Below are 21,064 nucleotides of genomic sequence, written 5' to 3' on the forward strand. Positions count from 1 at the left end.
TCCTTCTAACTGCATCCTCTTGTTGCTCTTGGCCAGTGCATTCTCGTCATAAAGAAATGTTAGTGGCATTTCCCCTCTGTGTGCCATAGCAAGACTATTTCTGGCCAGCAAGATGTGTCCAGGAAGTCCATGGGGTCTCTCTTTTCAGTTGTGTGGTTAACCTTAACCTCTCTTTCCATCAAGAAAACCTCTCCCGATAAACGGCATCTAAACTTGCCGGAATGGAGTTTCCAGGAAACACTGTTGGTTGGAAATTTGTTTCCAAAGGAGCTTTGGCCCTTCCTCTTTGGCTCTGATCTGCTACTTAAAAGCCCCCCACCCCCTCCTCTAACCCAGAAAGTATCAGATGGTGTTTTATAGTTAATTCAAAAGAGAATTCTCAGCCTCCACGTGTCTGCTCCTGAGATTGACTTGAAAAGAATCATGTTGACTTTCCTGGGGTTTTCTTGGCTACGCTTCTTCAGAAGGATCAGGTTACTCTTGCTTCCCTTTCAGGCTGAGAGAGCGTAACCTCACTGCTGCATCTTGGCTCTTTGAGCAGGAATGTGCCCCTAAGCCATTTTGCATTCACCCAGGGCTCTGGAGTAGACGTAGGTTTATTTATCAAAAAGAGCTATATTGGCCTCAAATAGCTCTTTTGGTCACTACACAGACAAAACAGGGCAAAGGAACCAATTCAAGAGGCAGAAGCATATGTTGGATTTGTTGCTGTCACATGGGACACCTACAAATAATGGGTTTCCTGCCTGCAAGGTTTTATGGCCTGGCAGATGGGCTGGACAACTAGGTTTGTGTGCCAAGTTACCTGTGGGCACACACACATTTAAGGAGCCTCTTCTGGAAAGGGCCTCCTTGCTAATGATGTTCCACCTAGAGTTTGAAGGGGCTGATGAGGTGCTCTGCACATGCTCAGGAGCACTTTGCATGGACAAGCTGAAAGCAAACACACCCGCTTCCTCCTTGGTGGATCCAGTGGAGGCATCGTTCATTAAGAGATCCAGGGATATAATCAGGCCACTTCTGACCATGTGCAGAGTGCAATCTTATCAGAATGAGAAAATGATTTGGAAGAGGGAGGGGACACCTGGCCTCGGGAAGGCCTTCCTCTTGCAAGCACCGGTTCCGCCTGGGTAGGGCAGGGAGCCGGATCCGGGGAGGAGGGAGTCAGGCAAAGCCATCGGAGTGACATCCAAGGCGTGGAGCTGTCTCAAGGCGGAGACCTCAAGGCAGACCCAGGAGGAGCGGGAGCAGCAGCCACCTGGCTGGGAAAAGCATTCCAGAGGTTGCCCATGGGCTCCTGCCAAAAACCCTGGGATATCCAGGGGGTTCTCTGCCTGAGCCCCACTACTGTACTCCTGCTTCTGCTGTTGCTGTTTCTGCAGGTAAGGGAACATGAGCATCAAGGTGGGCATCTTTCCCACTGGAGGGTAGGGTGACTGGGCAATGGAGATTCTCAGGTGGGGCTCTTTTGAAACTGCTTCCTTGCACTTCCCTCTGGCAGGGGGTCTGGCTAGATGCTCTTAGGGGACCCCTTTACTTCTGGTAGCAAAAGCATGAAAGAGCCCAGCAGGGAACGGCTTCCTGGTGCTTTTGTTTGCCCAGAGGGAGTGGCTTGAGGTAGGCAAGTGGACTGGAAGCAGAAGGGTTGGCTGGCTGGATGCCCAGGGAGTTTGCAAGGGCCTCCACTGCCACTGAAAGGGACCCCCAAAAAAGAAAAAAGAAAATCCCAATGACTGGTTGGCCTTTCACAGGAAAGCACTGGCAGGACAACCACTGTGCATCTCTTGCCTAAGAAAACCCTACAAAACGCATGAGGTTTGTCATACATCCAAAGGGGCACATGCATACACAGGTTGACATGCTAAAGAAAGCCCTTGAGTTGATAAATGCCGCCAATTTCCCAAAAGTCCTTCTGTTGCGGCACATACTTTACCCGAGATCATTTTAGAGCACAATCAAGCAGGAAGGAGACAGAGACTGCAATTTGATTCCAGGCAAATTTACTATCAAGTTGATAGGACGCTCAGAAACAAGATCTGAAGCATACTAAAAGTCAGTCAGGTTACAATATTTATAGCAGAAGTCCACTGGTCTAGACATGCGTAGAACTGTCTTGACATTTACACAGATATAATCATTAACAGAGGCCTTACGCATTACCTTTTTCCATACATCACGATGACGTGTTATATTGACGTACTTCTAATTGTTTCAAATCTTAATTATTCCCATATTCGTAATTCACTAGAATTGATTCCTTTAGATCTGACCTTGCCTGCTATTTACATCAACGCAGCGCAAGGTGGCGCTAGCTGACCTTTTAGGTGTTTTAGTCTTAGATCAATTACTCATGCAGGTGTTCTTGTCTAGCTGCCAAAAACATTCCCTTGACGACAAACATCTCACTTACTATTGTTTCCCAAATGTCATGTCCCATTAATATTTAACTTCCTTGATCTCTGAAGCCTACACATTTACTTTCGTCTTTGGAACACTTCGCTCCTCTACCAAACTTCCCTGCCGCAGAGCTCTCTCTCAAGGTATTCTTTCCTATATTCATTTTAAATACATTTTTATAATCATTCTCTTCCGCTGACCGCTACATTCCCCCCTTTTTGCGAGCGGATGTTCTACAGTAGCCTCGCAAACTCACGCAATTACATTCTTAGCGAAAATAACATTTAACACAATCATTTATCACAGTGATTGAAGAATGTTCCATACACGTTGGCATTTTCACAGTGCTCCTCAACCTTCTGTCTGATGTATTTAACCAGCTTCCAGGTATGTGGTCAAAACCAGAGCCGTAGTCCTCTTTCTTAGTCTCATGGCACTGCTGGTTTAATGATACGAAGTCTCAAGGGGATTCTTTTGGATCAAGAGTCGCAGTCCATTCAGGTGATGCCTTCTTTATTCTAGTATAATGTATCCAGTCTTTTACCTGCAAAGGGGCCATGACCTGCTCTTTTCCTCATCCCTTTCGGGTCGCGGCCTTTGCTGTGGTGTCAGCATACCAGTTTCCATAGGTCACACATTCCTCGTCACATTGATGTACTCTGCAGTGCATTACTGCTATTGATGCAGGAACTCAGACAGCATCTAACAATCTCAGAATGGTCTCACTATGTTGTATTTATCTCCCAGCAGAATTTAGTAGTCCCTTTTCTTTATATAATGCTCCATATGCATATAAGGTAGTGAATGCATATTTAGAATCTGTATAAATGTTGATTACTTTTCCTTCTGATAACTCCAGAGCTCTAATAAGTGCTATCGGTTCTGCCTTTTGAGCTGAGGTATTTAGAGGAAGTGGTTCTGCTTCCCACACAGTAGTTGCAGTTATTATTGCATATCCAGCATATCTTTTTCCCTTTTTCAACCAAACTGCTTCCATCTGTAAAAAGAGTGGCATCTACCTCAGGCCATGGTTAATCTTTTATATCAGGTCTATTGGAATATATCTCATTCATAATTTCTAAACAATCATGTTGAAGCATTTCCCTTTCAACAGGCAGGAGTGAATCAAGATTTTAATGTACTGTAAATCTGTAACTTGATTTAGGAGTTTTTCACCTAATAAAATCTGATATTTTAGCATACGGCTATTTGTGAACCAATGATATCCTCTATAGTCCATGATAGCCGTTACTGAATGAGGGGTTTTAACTATCAACTCTTGTCCCAAAGTCAATTTATCAGCTTCCTGAGTCAACAGGGCCGTAGCAGCTACAGCACATAGACAAGTTGGCCATCCTTTTGCTACAGGGTCAATTTGCTTAGACAAGTAAGCTACTGGTCTCGGCCAGGTTCCTAATAGCTGGGTATGCACCCCTCCTGCTATTCCGTCTTGTTCACCAACATAAAGTGTGAATGGCATCTTCAATTCAAACAAGCCCAAAGCCAATGCTTGCATCAAAGCTCGCTTTCAACTATGCAAATGTTTGGGCACATTTGGGGGTCCAATTAAATGGTTCCCTTTCACCCCCCTTTGTAACTTCATAAAGAGGTTTTATCATTATAGCTGCAAAGCCCTTATTCCAGCCACAGTTTTTTCTTTCTTTCCAACCTTTCAACTTGAGCTGAGAGTTTCCAAATCTGTCTTATATTCAAAGCTAAACCCATAGCAGGGAACAAGATGGCTCCCAACCTTTTTCCTTCATTTAAATAAGTTCTGTCTGGATCATATCCAACCCCTTCATCATAAACTCCTTTTAAACGTTCTCTTTTCCAAGTCATTTAGGATGGTTGTTCTATATATATTGTCACATCTGCTAGCATTAGGGTACCTATCGTGCATGTTCCAACCCAAAAAGGTGGCAAAATCTTTCCTGCCCACTGCCCGCAAATCCGATACAGCCCAGGGTGGGTAACCTTCCCTTTGTTACCAGAGATTTTTGGCACAGCCTGACGGGTTTCCACCTCTTTTACCACTCTGGCAGGATTTGGTTCCCCTCGACTTTGCTGTGATCTTTCATTTGGTGGTCTCTCAAAGTGGGGTTCCCCTTGACCCTGCGGTACCTCCCTGCTGGGGGTCCTTGGCTGGTCACAGTTTTTGCTGGCAGCTTTTGCTTGGGCCTGTTTAATGTGGGTACCCAGTTCCAGTAAAACAGCACCATCAAATCTTTTCATCCTTTTAGAATGCTCTAGATGGGCTAAGAGGCTAATGTCCTTGGAAGCCTCTGTTTTAAATACATGAAGAAGGAGATTGCAATAGGGATAATGACCAAGTTCTATCTTCCCAAGTGACACACGCTGGGGCCTCCGGTGAGATCCCTTTATGTGTCACTATAGCTTGTTCTGGATCAAGTAAGATTTCAATCATCTCATAATTTTGAGGCTGTAAGGTGCTCCATCCTTTTTGACTTAATAATGTCCCCTACCATTAGTGGCCATCCCTCACGCTGGGAAGTAGGCCCATGACTGCAAATCCAACACTCAGTAACTTCTGTCTCCTTTGCTATATCCTGACTCATCTGATGGAATATGTTTTTGTTCCCATCCCTCCTTGTACTACCTTCGGGATGAGTACACTCAACTTAATCAGGTAATAAATATACCACATGCCTACGTGAATACACTTTCCCCCAAAAACATGCCTATAATTGTAACACAACCATACCAACCCCGAGATGATAAGGAGTCCCACAATAACACACTCCCAACCCTGAAAGTCCATCCAATCTTCTTTCTTCTTTCTTCTTACAGCTGGATCTCTCTCTTATTTAGAGCAACTTTTATCCTCTTATATTTTAAGTCTTTGAAATATGTCTTCTTATTTATGTACGATGTAATTAGTTCTTTATACCGTCGATCAACTCCTAAATTGTAAGTCAGGGCCCGTCACTGTATGGTCTCCTTTTTAAGCAGGCTTAATTCATCCGCAATTTGGCATTCCCTCTTAGCATTAGGACATTCATCAAGCAGTAGACCCTTTCCACTTTTTCTATGACAGGGATCACACTTCCAAAATTTTTCCAGCCACTCTGGGTCTTCTAACACAACAGAGGGTACTGTAACAGGCCAATGTAGAATCATTAACATTTCCAAAATTTGTACTTCTTAATGCTTAATTCCCCTTTACTTCCACATCATATTACCCTCATCTATCTTCATTCACCTATTAATTAATTCAGTTGCCGACATTTTTGGACTTTTTAAGAGGGGGTGTACATGTCAATTTCTAAAATATATTAACAAATACCTTCATAACATCAAAAAAAAATTTCTTCACCGCTCTTCCCACAAAATCTTCTAAATTTAAATGTATCTCAAATTGTCACCACCTTTCTCCTGTGTGGGACAGTTTCAATTTTTCTTTTTCAAAAAGTTTCCAATTTTTCCTTTCCCTTTTCCTAGTGAGGGCATTCAAGTTGGCCATTCTTGAATACTCTCAACACATAATAATTAATTTCTCTTCTTAACCCATCAAATGTTTAAACATATAATAATTAAACATAATTTATTTATTTATTTATTTATTTGCTGCATTTGTTGACCGCCGTTCTCAGGCCTAGGGCGACTCACGGCGGTGTACAACATATAAAAACACATTTACAATAAGCAATAATCCACTAATACACAATAATAAATTACACTAAATAATCCGCTCCGACTTATCACAGAATCATAACCAAGCTCGTAAACCATATTCCGTTCCAGTTGTCATTACCAGTAGATGTAGCACTCAGTTAAATGCCTTCTCAAATAGCCATGTCTTTAGGCCCTTACGGAAAGACATAAGGGATGGCGCCTGTCTGATGTCAACAGGGAAGGTGTTCCACAGCCGGGGGGCCACCACCGAGAAGGCCCTCTCTCTCGTCCCCGCCAGACGTGCCTGTGAAGCAGGCGGGATCGAGAGAAGGGCCCGGACGATCTCAAGGTCCTCGTGGGCTCATAGGCCGAGATGCGGTCCGCAAGGTATTTTGGGCCGGAACCATTTAGGGCTTTGTAGGATAACACCAGCACCTTAAATTGGGCCCGGTAGCAGATCGGCAGCCAGTGGAGCTGGAACAACAAGGGCGTTGTGTGCTCCCTGCGTCCCGCTCCTGTTAGCAACATGGCTGCCGCGCGCTGGACCAGCTGAAGCTTCCGGGCCGTCTTTAAGGGCAGCCCCACATAGAGAGCGTTGCAGTAGTCGAGGCGGGATGTGACCAGAGCGTGTACCACCGTGGCCAAGTCAGACTTCCCGAGGTACGGGCGCAGCTGGCGCACGAGCCTAAGCTGTGCAAATGCTCCCCTGGTCACCGCTAAAACCTGGGGATCCAGGCTCAACGATGAATCCAGGATCACACCCAAGCTGCGAACCTGCGCCTTCAAGGGGAGTGCGACCCCGTCCAGCACAGGCTGTAACCCTATACCCTGTTCGGCCTTACGACTGACCAGGAGAACCTCTGTCTTGTCTGGATTTAATTTCAGTTTGTTCACCCTCATCCAGACCATTACAGCGGCCAGGCACCAGTTCAGGACCTCGACAGCCTCCTTAGTAGCAGGTGGGAAGGAGTGACAGAGTTGGACATCACCTGCGTACAGATGACACCACACCCCGAAACTCCGGATGATCTCACCCAGCAGCTTCATGTAGATATTAAACAACGTGGGGGACAGTATGGAGCCCTGTGGAACCCCACAGGTCAAAGACTGTGGTATTGAACAGGAGTCCCCCAATAACAGCTTCTGGGTACGACCCTCCAGAAATGACTGGAGCCACTGCAGAGCAGTGCCCCAAGACCCATTTCCGCAAGGCGCCCCAGAAGGATACCGTGGTCGACGGTATCGAAGGCCGCTGAGAGGTCCAGGAGCACCAACAGGGACACACTCCCGCTGTCTAGCTCCCGCCGCAGATCATCCACTAAGGCGACCAAGACCGTCTCGGTTCCATGTCCCGGTCTGAAACCAGACTGTGCCGAATCCAGATAATCCGTGTCTCTCAAGAATACCTGGAGTTGTGAGGCCACCACGCTTTCCATGACTTTGCCCAAGAAGGGGAGATTGGAAACAGGCTGAAAGTTATCGAATTTAGTGGGGTCCAATGATGGTTTCTTCAACAGCGGTTTTATAATAGCTTGCTTTAAGCTCGCTGGAATCTTGCCTTCCCGAAGGGAGGCATTAACCACCATCGTTACCCACTCAGCCAATCCCCCTCTGGCCTCCTTCAGAAGCCAGGATGGGCAGGGGTCTAGGATGGACGTGGTGGGCCTCATTCCTCCGAGTATCTTGTCCACATCCTCAGGCTTCACGAACTGAAAAGAATCCATCAAAATAGGACAAGCAGGTGCTCGTGTCACATCCTCGGAGACTGCGTTTAACATGGTGACCAGCCCAGAACGGATCAAGGCGACTTTGTCCGCAAAGAACCGAGCAAATGCTTCGCAGCGCGTGACCGAATTGTCAGGGCTCCCGCCTGAGGTGGTGGGAGTTAAAAGACCTCTGACAATCCAAAACAACTCCGCCGGACGGTTTTTTGCGGACGCAATAGTGGCCGCAAAGAAAGTTTTCTTTGCGGCTTTTATTGCCGCGGCATATGCCCTTAGACAGGACACAAACCGTGTTCGATTTGATTCGCTTGGGTCCGAGCGCCACACGCTCTCTAGTTCCCTCTTCCTTCGCTTCATCACTGCCAACTCCTCGGTGAACCAAGGAGCTGGTTTAGCTCGGCTACTTGAGAGGGGACGTTCCGGAGCGATCATGTCAATTGCCCTGGTCATCTCCCCATTCCAGAGAGCGACCAAGGCCTCGACAAGGTCACCTGCCGAGGTGGCGGGAAAATCCCCAAGAGCCGTCAGGAATCCATTCGGATCCATAAGCCTCCTGGGGCGGACCATCTTAATGGGTCCTCCACCTTTGCGGAGGTTAGGGGGCGCAGTGAGCCTAAATCTGATCAGGAAGTGGTCAGTCCATGGCAACAGAGAGATGGACAACTCCTCCACACCGCCACCCTGCTCCCATCCCCGGCAGAAAACCAAGTCCAATGTATGTCCAGTACAGTGGGTGGGGCCAGCTATTTGTTGGGACAGCCCCATGGTTGCCATGGCAGACATGAAGTCCTGAGCCGCTCCTGTGAGGGTTGCCTCGGCATGGATATTGAAGTCCCCCAGCACAAGGAGCCGTTGAGACTCCAACGCCAGGCTCGAGACCACCCCCGCTAGCTCAGGTAGGGAGACTGTAGTGCAGCGAGGTGGACGGTACACTAGCAGAATCCCTATTCTGTCCCGGTCTCCCACCCTCAGGTGGACGCATTCAAAATTTGTGGTCTGCGGGATGGGACTCCTGATCAGGTGGATGGAATCTCTATAGACCACTGCGACCCCGCCTCCCCGTCCCCCGGATCTCGGTTGGTGCTGTATGGAGAAGCCTGGAGGACAAAGCTGGGTAAGATTTACGCCTCCAGCTTCATCCAGCCAGGTCTCCGTGATGCACGCCAGGTCTGCCCACTCATCCAGGATTAGATCCTGGATAAAGGTCGTTTTTCCGTTGACAGACCTGGCGTTCAACAGCACCACCTTTAATCCAGAGGGCCCGCTCACCTGGTTACACCAATTTACCTTAGGACACCGGTTTGGGATTATTAATGTAGATAAGCGGTCCGAATTAGGCCGAATTCGAGGTCTCCTTTTTCCGCATCTCCCCCTCCCCACCACGACCTCTATGGGGGCCCCTCGGCTAGTGGAACACCTCCCCTCCTCCATGCCGCAATCCAAAACCAAGGTCTTAGTTTCTGTTTCGATAAATGTTTGGTTTGTTGGCCTTTGCCAACTCCCTTGCTCCCCTTTCTCCCCCCTCCCCACCTCATTATTATTCACGGGCTCCAGCCCACCTCCTCCCTTGCCCCTACCACTGGTCAATAATAACAGGGACAGCACAAATAGGGGGATGGGGAACCACATGGATGGCAGTAGATTCAGATGGTAGTAAGCGTTCCAGCCACGACAGTTAGAGAGTTCGTAAAGTGCAAGAGTCTTAAAGTGCAACACAGTCGACAACACAACTCAGTCCGCAATACAACTGCGTGCCCTTGGGGCAATTCATAAAGTGCAGAGATCTTAAAGTGCAACAGATACCCGAATCTGGTTCTCAACGCTAACTAAAGTGCAGCATGGAGGGATAGGGAAGGGGGCGCAAGTGCTAGTGCAGTTTAGCAGCAAGTGGCAGGCACCTTAAGTGCTATATTGCGTTCTTATATCAGATTAGCAGTGAAGGACAAAGTGCTATATTGCGTTCTCATATCAAATTAGCAGCAAAAGACAACCAAGGAACGTACTATGTTGGTAATATATAAACACACTATTAAGAAGATGTCGATGATAACGATTAGATAAGGTTAGGTTATTATGATTCAGGTGTAATCTCTAGACGGTTGGTAAAAAGCGGATGGGTCTTCAATCTTCCGGAGATGGACAACACGGCCGTGGTCAGCACAATAGGTCTATCACAATATCAATTCAACACAGAGAAAGGACAGCCCAAAAAGGTCTACACAAAATCGGTCAACACAGAAGGTCTACACAATATCGGTCAACACAACAGGTCAGCACAAAGAGATCTACACATTGCTTGCCCAGCTAGTGAAGGCCCAGATGGTGGAAGATGGTGAAGGGCCAGACGGTCAGGGCCCGGCTCGAGTAGCTCAGGGCCCGTTCCAGTAGTTCTTGCAATGCAACGGCTTGCTCGCGGGGCCTAGGTGGTAGAGGACTAGCGTCTGGAGTAAGCTCCGAAGGAAGCAGCGTTGCTGGGCGATGTTGGGCCCGATAATGGGCGTCTAATGCAGGCCAGATGGAAAAGGCCCCGGCTGGACGGTCCAATGGCACAGGCCCAGCCGGGCACGCTCACAGGCGCTACAGCCTGAGTGGCAAGTCCAGGCAGGAGCGCGGGGGAATCCCGGCAGAGGGGGTGCAGGCTCCAGGCCACGGTCAAGCCTCTTCTCCAATTAGTGCTTGAGAGGCCGTGTTGCACCACCGCCACTGATGGAGAGACGACAGTTGGTAATGGAAGCGGCGCTGCTGAAAAGTCCCGAAAAGTGCAGCCTGAAAGCGCTGTTGGTGGGAAGCAGGCGGCTGCCGATGAGTGGCGCCGCCAGAGGCACTTAGGGGCGCTGCCGGGACACGCCGGGGAGATGTACTGGGGCGCCGCCTTCAAGCCACTGGGCGATGTCGTAATGGCGCTCAGCCACCAGCAGCTGGCTGCAGCGAGGAGGAAAGGCACCGCTGATAGCACCAGGGATCACCCGCGAGATTCCTCTAGATTCCCTGCCTAGGCCCAGCAAAGGGCTTGGGCCCGTTGGGGATGATGCAATCACGAGTCACCCCACCCCAACGGCGCGGTGGCTCGAGCGAGGCTCGGCAGCGTGGTAAGGGTTCCCAGAGAGCAGCGGCGGTAATGGCGGCCGCGCTGGTGATCCAAATTGTGCCCTGCTTCCCTCCGGTGGGCTGAGGGAGCGGCAGCAGCAGCCGAGATGTTATTTTGCCCACAGTCCACGACAGGAGAGGGCCCGGAGCTCCGATGCCCAGGTGAGAGCTTGATTGTTAAGTGTTGAGGGAGCTGCCGTGGTGGAGTGGCGGCGCTCAACCTTCCTCCCTCCTCACCTTCTTCCTCTTCTCCTCCCTTACTCTTGTGAAATTCCGGACTGCCAGGGCCTCCTTCGAGACCCCTGGCTGTTGCGGATCCTCTTACTTGAGTTTGGGGGTAGCGAAGGGGACGGGCGCCTCGGATTCCTTCGGATTTCAATTCTTATCAGCCGCAGCTCCGTGTCCTGCTACTATCCACCATGACCGGAACCGGAAGTGCCCCCAATCAACCTCCCATAACAGTCTTGATGCATCCAAATCTGTCTTCATACATGCATTCACTTATTCTAAACTGCAACATTACCACACATTTATCTAAACTTTCACAAAGGGAATCTATTCATTCACATCTCAACATTTCAGGTTTCTATTATTAAGCAAATGCTAGATCTTTACATTTCTCTTCCTATCACTTCATCACCACTGTATCACTTTCTCTATACTCTCTGGCTACATTTCTCATTTCAATTCTACCTTGTCCTAGGCAATTACACATCTTGGTTTTTCTCCTGTAATTGACCCTATTCTCTTATTCTGACTTGCTTTTCCTTGCTTTCCCTACACCTACCTTCTTCACATACCTTTAACTTTCTTCTTGGTTTTGCTTACCCACATGAAAACATATAAACTTGGCATTTCCCATCGTCATGTGTATTTCTCCAGGTTTTTCCTGAATTATCCTCTTATTCCTTTTTATTTGAAACCTGTAAAGATTATTTTTTCCCAACACAAACAGTTTCCACACATTCCTTTTTTTGGCTAGCCATCCACATACATTCAAGTTGTCCAGAAAATGTAAACGAACATTTTCTCCTTGTCCCAAAAGACAGGCACCATTTCTCCATATTGCACGTAGCGTTTCCCCCTTTTTTTTTTTCTTCTCATTTTTCTCATTTTTCATTTTTCTTTTTCTTTTTCCCATCTTGGCTTTTTCCCCGAAGCCTGAAACTATTTGTCTCTTTTCATTATACACATCTCACAACAAAAACAGGCATTGATACACAAATGTGTGCATAGGGTTGCAAAGCAACAAGAAGGGGTAAAGCATATGGACACAAACAACATTAACCAAGACAACCACAAAACACAAAACAGACTTATCACTTTCCCCCTGAAAGGGTATTCCTCCAACCTGTGAGTGTGATTTCTGTAGCGAAAACAATCACTCGGGGGGTTTTCACTTGATTTCTGCAGTAATCTCACAGTGAAATATTCCCCAGGTACTTCCCATGTACCCCTTTTCCTTTTAAGGCCTTTTTCCCTTACCTGTGCCATGGAATCAAAGCTGTTAATTCTCAATGTATCCCCAGTCTGGAGGCAGGGAAGGCGAGGATCAGCCGGGTCGTTTCTTTCAATGGGTACCCATATCGCCCCTTCTGATCATCGTCTTACCCAACCCGCTGAGTGGGGGTAATCAAGCTCTCAAGAAGCTTCGTCTCTATTCCTCTCCTTGTTGGCTCAGGTCCTGGAAAGAGCCCCCATTTGTTGCGGCACATACTTTACCCGAGATCATTTTAGAGCACAAGCAAGCAAGAAGGAGACAGAGACTGCAATTTGATTCCAGGCAAATTTACTATCAAGTTGATAGGACGCTCAGAAACAAGATCTGAAGCGTACTAAAAGTCAGTCAGGTTACAATATTTATAGCAGAAGTCCACTGGTCTAGACATGCGTAGAACTGTCTTGACATTTACACAGATATAATCATTAACAGAGGCCTTACGCATTACCTTTTTCCATACATCACGATGACGTGTTATATTGACGTACTTCTAATTGTTTCAAATCTTAATTATTCCCATATTCGTAATTCACTAGAATTGATTCCTTTAGATCTGACCTTGCCTGCTATTTACATCAACGCAGCGCAAGGTGGCGCTAGCTGACCTTTTAGGTGTTTTAGTCTTAGATCAATTACTCATGCAGGTGTTCTTGTCTAGCTGCCAAAAACATTCCCTTGACGACAAACATCTCACTTACTATTGTTTCCCAAATGTCATGTCCCATTAATATTTAACTTCCTTGATCTCTGAAGCCTACACATTTACTTTTGTCTTTGGAACACTTCGCTCCTCTACCAAACCTCCCTGCCGCAGAGCTCTCTCTCAAGGTATTCTTTCCTATATTCATTTTAAATACATTTTTATAATCATTCTCTTCCGCTGACCGCCTCACTTCAGCAAAAGGGAGGGGGCAGTGGAGCTTTCCCAGTACAATGAAGACCAAGGAGAAGAAGCCCTTGGCGCTAGCTGACCCCACCAATTCCTTGAGAAGTGATGAAATAGCTGGAAGACGGATAATTGGGAAGACTAGCTACTGCTCTTTTCTGGTTCCTTGGAAGACCCCTGCTCCTGAGTTCCAGAGTTTCTCCTCTTGGCCTCACCTCTCTTGCCTCCTCTCCCCAAATCCCCTTCTGTCTCTGGCAGGGAGCCCCACCGTTGTGGCCCATGACTCGCTGGTCTTTATCTCCACACTGGACGGGAGCCTCCACGCCGTGAGCAAGACAACGGGTGACATCGCTTGGACCCTGAAGGACGGTGGGTGCAAATAAGAAGGGCCCAGGAAAGGGTGGGTGTGTCACACAAGAGTCCAGTGGGCACCAAATATTTATTTATTTATTTATTTACGATATTTATAGCCCACCTTTCTCAGCCATACGGCGACTCAAGGCGAGTTACAGATTGGCACAATTTGATGTCAGGCATTCATAAAAGTGCAATTAAAAACAATCAACATTACAATATAAAACTTATATAAAAATCATTAAAACATATAATCATTGATGTCAACCTGTTAAAAACATTATCCAGTAACATCGTCTGGCCAGCCCATGTTCATCATTCATAGTTCTGTGTTATCTATTCCGCTGCATTCCCAAAAGCTTGCTCAAAGAGCCAGGTCTTTACTTTTTTTCCAGAAAGTCAGGAGGGAGGGGCCGATCTAATATCCCTGGGGAGGGAGTTCCATGGCCGGGGGCCACCACTGAGAAGGCCCTGTCCTTCGTCTCAGATGTGCCTCCTTCGCCAAGAAAGGAAGGATGGACAGGCCAAAAGGGCTTGAGACATACACAATTTGTGGATATTGGAATTTTCCCCGGTGGGTGCAAAAATGAGGGGCAATTTGAACCAGAGATGCCTTCTGTTCTAATCTGGGGTCTGCCTTGTCTTTCTCGATTCTTATTTCAGACCCAGTTCTGCAGGCTCTGATCGATGTTGGAGCCCAATAAGTAAAACATGGCTGGAAATTTAGGTTTGGCACCAACTAAAAGAAGGGGATCCAGGCCCAGAAAGGGACACAGATTTGTGGGGCTCAATGACTATTTTGGGGGAGCAAATGGGCTGCCAGGATGGACTGGCAGGTTTTCATATGTACAACTGTGTGTGTGTGTACAACAGCCAGCTTCCTTTGCCAGAAGGAGTCCTTTTAGTGCAAAATGTTTGCACTGCAGTCTTTCATATTCCAGTGAATACAAAGGCTACCCAGACCCTCTCAGTGGCCCTATTTCTTAACCCACTTTTCCCACTTTTAATCTTTCCCAGTTTCTCTCGCTTGCTTCCACTTTCCTCCTTTGTCCTTGGCGTACTTCAGTTCCCGCAAACTGACTTCAAAATGCCAACAAGAAAAGGACAGATGATGCCATATTTCTACAATTGTAAGATGCCATCAATTATAAGACTCACTCTGATCTCAGTGCCATCACCACTGACAAAAATCCATAAGATACACACCTACAATTAAGATACACTCCGTCTTTAGAAATGTATATATAATGGGAGTGAGTCTTAGAATTGAAGAAATGCAGTATTTTAGTTCTTCCCAGTTGGCTCAGGCAAAAGCAAACTGCTGCAGCTTCTCCCAGCCTTGGCTTTCCTTTCCTATTTATTTATTTATTTATTTATTTATTTATTACATTTATACTTCCTTACTTAGGCGATCCCTCGTAGTCAGAGGATTATGGTCCTCCCAAGTGTAGTGTCCTGGCAATGGGTCCGTAGGTGACTGTGGAGCCCTATTCTTGACCTGCAGCTGCTCCCACAGTGAGGGCATCGGTTTCCAGGTGGAAGGCGATCCCAGTCGGGGTTGGCTTGACGTGCCCTCTCTTGGCACGTTTCTCTTTTTCGCCCTCCATTCGTGCCTCTTCAAATTCTACAGCACTGCTGGTCGCAGCTGACCTCCAACTGGAGCGCTCAAGGACCAGTTTCCCAGTTCTCAGTGTCTATGCCAGAGTTTTTAAGGTTGGCTTTGAGCCCATCTTTAAATCTCTTTTCTTGCCCTCCAACATTCCATTTTCCATTCTTGAGCTTGGAATAGAGCAACTGCTTTGGGAGACGGTGGTCGGGCATCCAGACAAAATGGCCAGTCCAGCGGAGTTGATGGCGGAGGACCATAGCTTCAATGCTGGTGGTCTTTGCTTTTTCCAGCATGCTGACATGTGTCCGCTTGTCTTCCCAAGAGATTTGCAGGATTTTTCAGAGGCAGCGCTGATGAGGTCGCCCTTCTCACACCGAAGGGGACTCAGAGCGGCTTACAAGATATATATACATGCAATATATTATATTGTATTGTCGAAGGCTTTCATTGCCAGAATCACTGTTGTTGTAGGTTTTTTCGGGCTATATGACCATGTTCTAGAGGCATTCTCTCCTGACGTTTTGCCTGCATCTATGGCAAGCATCCTCAGAGGTAGTGAGGATGCTTGCCATAGATGCAGGCGAAACGTCAGGAGAGAATGCCTCTAGAACATGGTCATATAGCCCGAAAAAACCTACAACAACCCAATATATTATATTAGCATAGTACAATATCAGTATTAAATATTACTATATTGTACTATACCATTATATTGTAATATTATTAGTAATATTACATATAATATAAATATATAATTATAATTTATTATTAGTAGTATTATATTGCATTACATGATAATATTGTAACTATTATATGTATATACAATATGTTATATTATATTACATTACATTATATTATACTATAAGAATAGCGCAGGAGACAAGGTGGAACTTCATAGATATGCATTGAGGTTGCTTGGCCAGATGTGCCTCAGTTTTCATGCATTAATATTTGGGGGATCCCACGTGATGGCCAACATGGAACCATTTTCTTCTCCAGGCCAGCCTTCCTTCCAGACCCAAATGACAGCAGTCTCTATGTTGTGGGGGGCAAGAACAAGGAGGGCCTGATGGTGAGTGGGATGGAGCCTGGGTGCGTGGTGTTGGGGGCCTCAAGGGGGACCCCTTTGACTCTCTCCTTTGCTGCCCTCTTCTTCAGAAGCGGCCTTTCACCATCCCAGAGCTGGTCCAGTCCTCTCCCTGCCGGAGCTCCGATGGCATCATCTACACAGGTACAAGGAGAAGGGGATAACACCACAAAAGACTCCCAGAAGTGTTGTCGAAGGCTTTAATGGCCAGAATTACTGAGTTGCTGTGCATTTTCCATGCTGCATGGCCACGTTCCAGCAGAATTCTCTCCTGATGTTTCACCTGCATCTGTAGCTAATGGCATCTTCAAAGGTTCTGTTGATAATGAAGCAAGTGGAGTGTATATATACCTGTGGAATAATGTCCAGGGTGGAAGAAAGAACACTTGTCTGTTTGAACCATGTGTGAATGTTGCAAGCTTGAATGGCACTGAATAGCTATGAAGCTTTAAAGTCAATCAGTAAGGGTATCTGGCCCGAGTTGTGAGGCTTTGAGAGCTCTCCACTTTTTCCAGGGAAGAAGGAAGATGCCTAGTTCATGGTGGATCCCGCCTTGGGACAGAAACAGACCATGCTGTCGACAGATGCCTGGGGGGATGCCAGATATTCAGGACAGACTGCCTCTGAAGAATGGGCCTCTATGTTGAGTAGATTTTGGCACCCGGGGAAATGCCATTGCTGCATGCTCTCCGCCCCCCTTTTGGTGGGAAATAGTGTCATTGAACCCTAAAGTTGGAAGGGGCCCCAAGGGCCATTCAGTCTATCACTATTCTGCCATATAGGATGACACCATCCAAGCCCTCCTGACAGATGGCCATCCAACCTCTGTTTTATAGAATCGTAGAATCCTAGAGTTGGAAAGGACCCAAAGACTATCCATTCCATCTCTATTCTGCCATAAAGGAAGACACCATCCATAAGCAATTGAGAAAGGAGGATAAAGAAGTGATAACAAACTTACTAACTATAGCAAAACTGCTCATAGCAAGGAATTGGAAAAAAGAAATGAATATACAAATAGAGGAGTGGTATAAGGAAGCATGGAAAATAGCAATAAATGATAAATTGGCATGTATATTAAAGGTAAAAAAAAGGTATATGGAAACAAAGCGATTTTGATACTGTATGGGGAAGATTTGTGGTAAATGGATTAAAAAATAAGGAAGGAAAATTACTGTCACAAGAAGAAATGAAATTTTGGACAGATGAAATGTAAGAATTGTGGCTTGAGACGGATGGAGGGGAGCACTGTGGTGATAAAAAGGGAAAAAAAGAGAAAAGGGGGGAAATGTTAAAGCAAAATAATAAAACAACATGTTAAAGAGGCTGATGTACAAAATGCAATAGTATGTAATAAATGTGATAAATCAATAAAAATTATTTTAAAAAAAGGAAGACACCATCCAAGCCCTCCCGACAGATGGTCATCCAACCTCTATTTTATAGAAATAATAATCATCATCATCATCTTTATTTATACCCCACCATCTCCCCAAAGGGGACTCGGGACGGCTAACATGAGGCCAAGCCCAAAAATAATACAGCAAAGTTAGACACAAAACAACAGAAAAATTACATCAAAAACAAAAGACATAAAGTAACAAAATAAAAAAAATAATTTTTTTTGTCGTGTCAGGAGCGACTTGAGAAACTGCAAGTCGCTTCTGGTGTGAGAGAATTGGCTGTCTGCAAGGACGTTGCCCAAGGGACACCTGGATGTTTTGATGTTTTACCATCTTTGTGGGAGGCTTCTCTCATGTTCCCGCATGAGGAGCTGGAGCTGATAGAGGGAGCTCATCCACCTCTCCCTGGATTCGAACCTGCGACCTGTTGGTCTTCAGTCCTGCTGGCACAGGGGTTTAACCCACTGCGCCACCAGGGGCTCCTAAAATAGTGCAAAATAACATAATAAAATCAAACACAAAAGGCGGACCAAATGCACAAGATAAAATGTTAGAATTCTAGAGTTGGAAGGGATTCCAAAGGCTATCCAATCCATCCCAATTCTGCCATAAAGGAAGACATCATCCAAGCCATCCCGATAGATGGCGATCCAACCTCTGTTTTATAGAATCGTAGAATCCTAGAGTTAGAAGGGACCCCAAAGGCTATCCAGTCCATTTCTATTCTGCCATAAAGGAAAACACTTTCAAAGCCCTCCTGACTAATGGCCATCCAGCCTCTGTTTAAAAACCTTCCAATGATGGAATCATAGAATCCTACAGTAGGAAGATATCTCAAGAGCCATTTGGTCCAGCCCCTTTTGACCAGGCAAGTAAACACCATCCAAGCCCACCCAACAGATGGCCATCCTACCTCTGCTTGGGCTCCAAGCACCAGCCCATTGCTTTGCCAAATATTATGCCCCCTGAGCACCCCAAACTCCCTTTTCTTCTATCCCAGAGTATGTCATCACTATGTACGACACCAAGTCTCGCGAACAGCGCTGGAATGCCACTTTCCTGGACTATTCAGCCGCAGCGCCTCTCCCAGACGAGAGTGAGGAGGATGGTGAGCAAAGAGGGGAATACAGTGGGGAGGGCAGGGGACTCCTTCTGGGACTTGCCACAAATCTCTTTACTATTCATTGCTCTTTTTTTCTCTAGAAATACAGTAGATTCTCAGTTAACAGGAACTCTCAAGCAACCATCAAAAAAGATTGAAGAAACAGTAAAACAGGGTTAGTAAAAGTAAAGGGGGGGGGGTTGGTGCTCATCTCCTTTTCTAAGCTGAAGTACCGGTGTTGTCCATAGACACCTCCTAGGTCATGTGGCTGGCATGACTGTATGGAGCAGCATTACCTTCCCAAAGAAGTGGTGCCTATTTATCTACTTACACTTGCATGTTTTTGAACTGCTAAGTTGACAGAAGCTGGGCCTAACAGCGGGAGCTCACCCCGCTCCCTGGATTCAAACCGCCAATCTTTTGGTCAGCAAGTTCAGCAGCTCAGTGGTTTAACCCACTGTGCCACCTGGGGGCCCAAAAACAGGGTCACATTCAGTTTATATTTGTCTTCATTTGTTGTTAATGCATGTATTTCAATATAAATAATTGAGACAGAGCTTATGGAGCATAGTATTAGTCAGACCTAGATTTAATTGCCACTTTCACGTAACCAGCGACGACATTTACCCAACATTTACCAAACCCCATGGATGCTATTTTTTAAGTCTACTGTAAATCTTTACATATTTGCTAGGACTGGTAACATCTCCCCGTTTCCCAAGCTTTGGATGGCATGCTGATAATGTCCAGTATTTACTAGGGTGAAGGATGTGGTCAGCTGCTGTAGTCTCACTCTGCTGCCCCTTTCCTCACATGGGCAAGGACTAACCCTCTGCTCTCCCTCTGTTCTTCTCTTTGCAGCAATTGCTCACTTGGCCTCCAGTGGGGAGGGTCTACTGGGGGCGGTGTCCCGGGCCAAGGGCGAAGTGCTATGGATGCAGGACTTGGGGTCCCCAGTGGTGGGGGGTCTTTGCCTGGAACCAGGAGATCCTCCGCAGGGCCCCGCTCCTCAACGTGGCCCCCGAGAGCCTGCGCTTCCTCCTCCTGCGCTCCCAGCACCTACGCCTCCTCCACTGGGACTACCGTTCCTCCAAGGAGTCCAGCGCCCAGCTGATGTGGCTACATGCGGGGGCTGCTTCGAAAGAGGAAGGGGTGGGGGAAGCTTGGGCACTTGGCACACTGTAGCAGGGAATCATAGGCTCTGAGAGTCAATAGAGACCCCAAAGGCCATCCAGTCTAGCCCATTTCTGCCAGCCAGGAAGGCACCATCCAAGCTCTCCCAACACATGACCCGCCAACCTCTGAATCATTGGATCTTAGAGTCAATAGGGACCCCAAGAGCCATCCAGTCTAACCTCTTTCTGCCAGCCAGGAAGGCACTATCCAAGCCTTCCTGACAGATGGCCATCCAGCCTCTGTTTCATAGAATCACAGGCTCCTAAAGTTGGAAATGAACCCAAGGCCCATCCAATCCAGCTTCATTCTGCCAGGCAGGAAGACACCATCCAATCTCTCCCAACAGAGACTCATCTAGCCTCTGGTTAAATAAAAAAAACTCTAGAGAAAGAGACCCCCATCACACTCCAAATCCCACGACCAACTGGGATCCAAATCCCAAACTGTCCTATTTTCTTTCTGGGGAGAATCTACACTCAGTCCGCTGCACAGCCAAATTTATCATAAAATCATAAAAGCTGCTCACCTGAGTGATCTCTTTCTCTCACAAAACAGGGTCTCTTGTCATGGCAACAAACTTATTTGAAATCATGTTGTAATTTAATTTAATCCGATTTTACCAAATTTATTATTTAATCAAGTTTTAAGTGCTCAAATGAATTTTAGCGAACTATTACAGGAGTGTTAGGATAAGGATTTGTGTTTATTGTATCTTTCTATACTTGTCTTTTGTCTTTAACTATTGATATCATTAGAGGACTAGTCAATAAATTAATCTATCTATCTATCTATCTATCTATCTATCTATCTATCCATCCATCTATCTCTACCTATCCAAATCCTATATGTGGAAGGGACACTGAAAAGCCAACTTTGTTGTTGTTCATTCGTTCAGTTGTCTCCGACTCTTCGTGACCTCATGGACCAGCCCACGCCAGAGCTCCCTGTCGGCCGTTACCACCCCCAGCTCCCTCAAGGTCAGTCCAGTCACTTCAAGGATGCCATCCATCCATCTTGCCCTTGGTCGGCCCCTCTTCCTTTTGCCTTCCACTTTCCCCAGCATAATTATCTTCTCTAGGCTTTCCTGTCTCCTCATGATGTGGCC

At 46.6% G+C, this 21,064-nt stretch overlaps 2 long non-coding RNA genes across 2 annotated transcripts; both read left to right on the top strand.

Annotated features, from left to right (window-relative positions):
• The first annotated feature begins 13,493 nt into the window (after positions 1 to 13,493).
• LOC137095708 (uncharacterized) lies at positions 13,494 to 16,409 on the top strand. Its single transcript, XR_010908882.1, has 3 exons — positions 13,494 to 13,597; positions 16,191 to 16,263; positions 16,350 to 16,409. It is a non-coding gene; the product is annotated as an uncharacterized lncRNA (long non-coding RNA).
• Positions 16,410 to 18,686: 2,277 nt separating this feature from the next.
• LOC137095707 (uncharacterized) lies at positions 18,687 to 20,679 on the top strand. The gene is made up of 3 exons (XR_010908881.1): positions 18,687 to 18,789; positions 18,885 to 18,958; positions 19,645 to 20,679. It is a non-coding gene; the product is annotated as an uncharacterized lncRNA (long non-coding RNA).
• The last annotated feature ends 385 nt before the right edge of the window (positions 20,680 to 21,064 follow it).

The sequence above is a fragment of the Anolis sagrei genome, chromosome Y (genome assembly GCF_037176765.1).
Source record: "Anolis sagrei isolate rAnoSag1 chromosome Y, rAnoSag1.mat, whole genome shotgun sequence".
Classification (NCBI taxonomy): Eukaryota; Metazoa; Chordata; class Lepidosauria; order Squamata; family Dactyloidae; genus Anolis; species Anolis sagrei.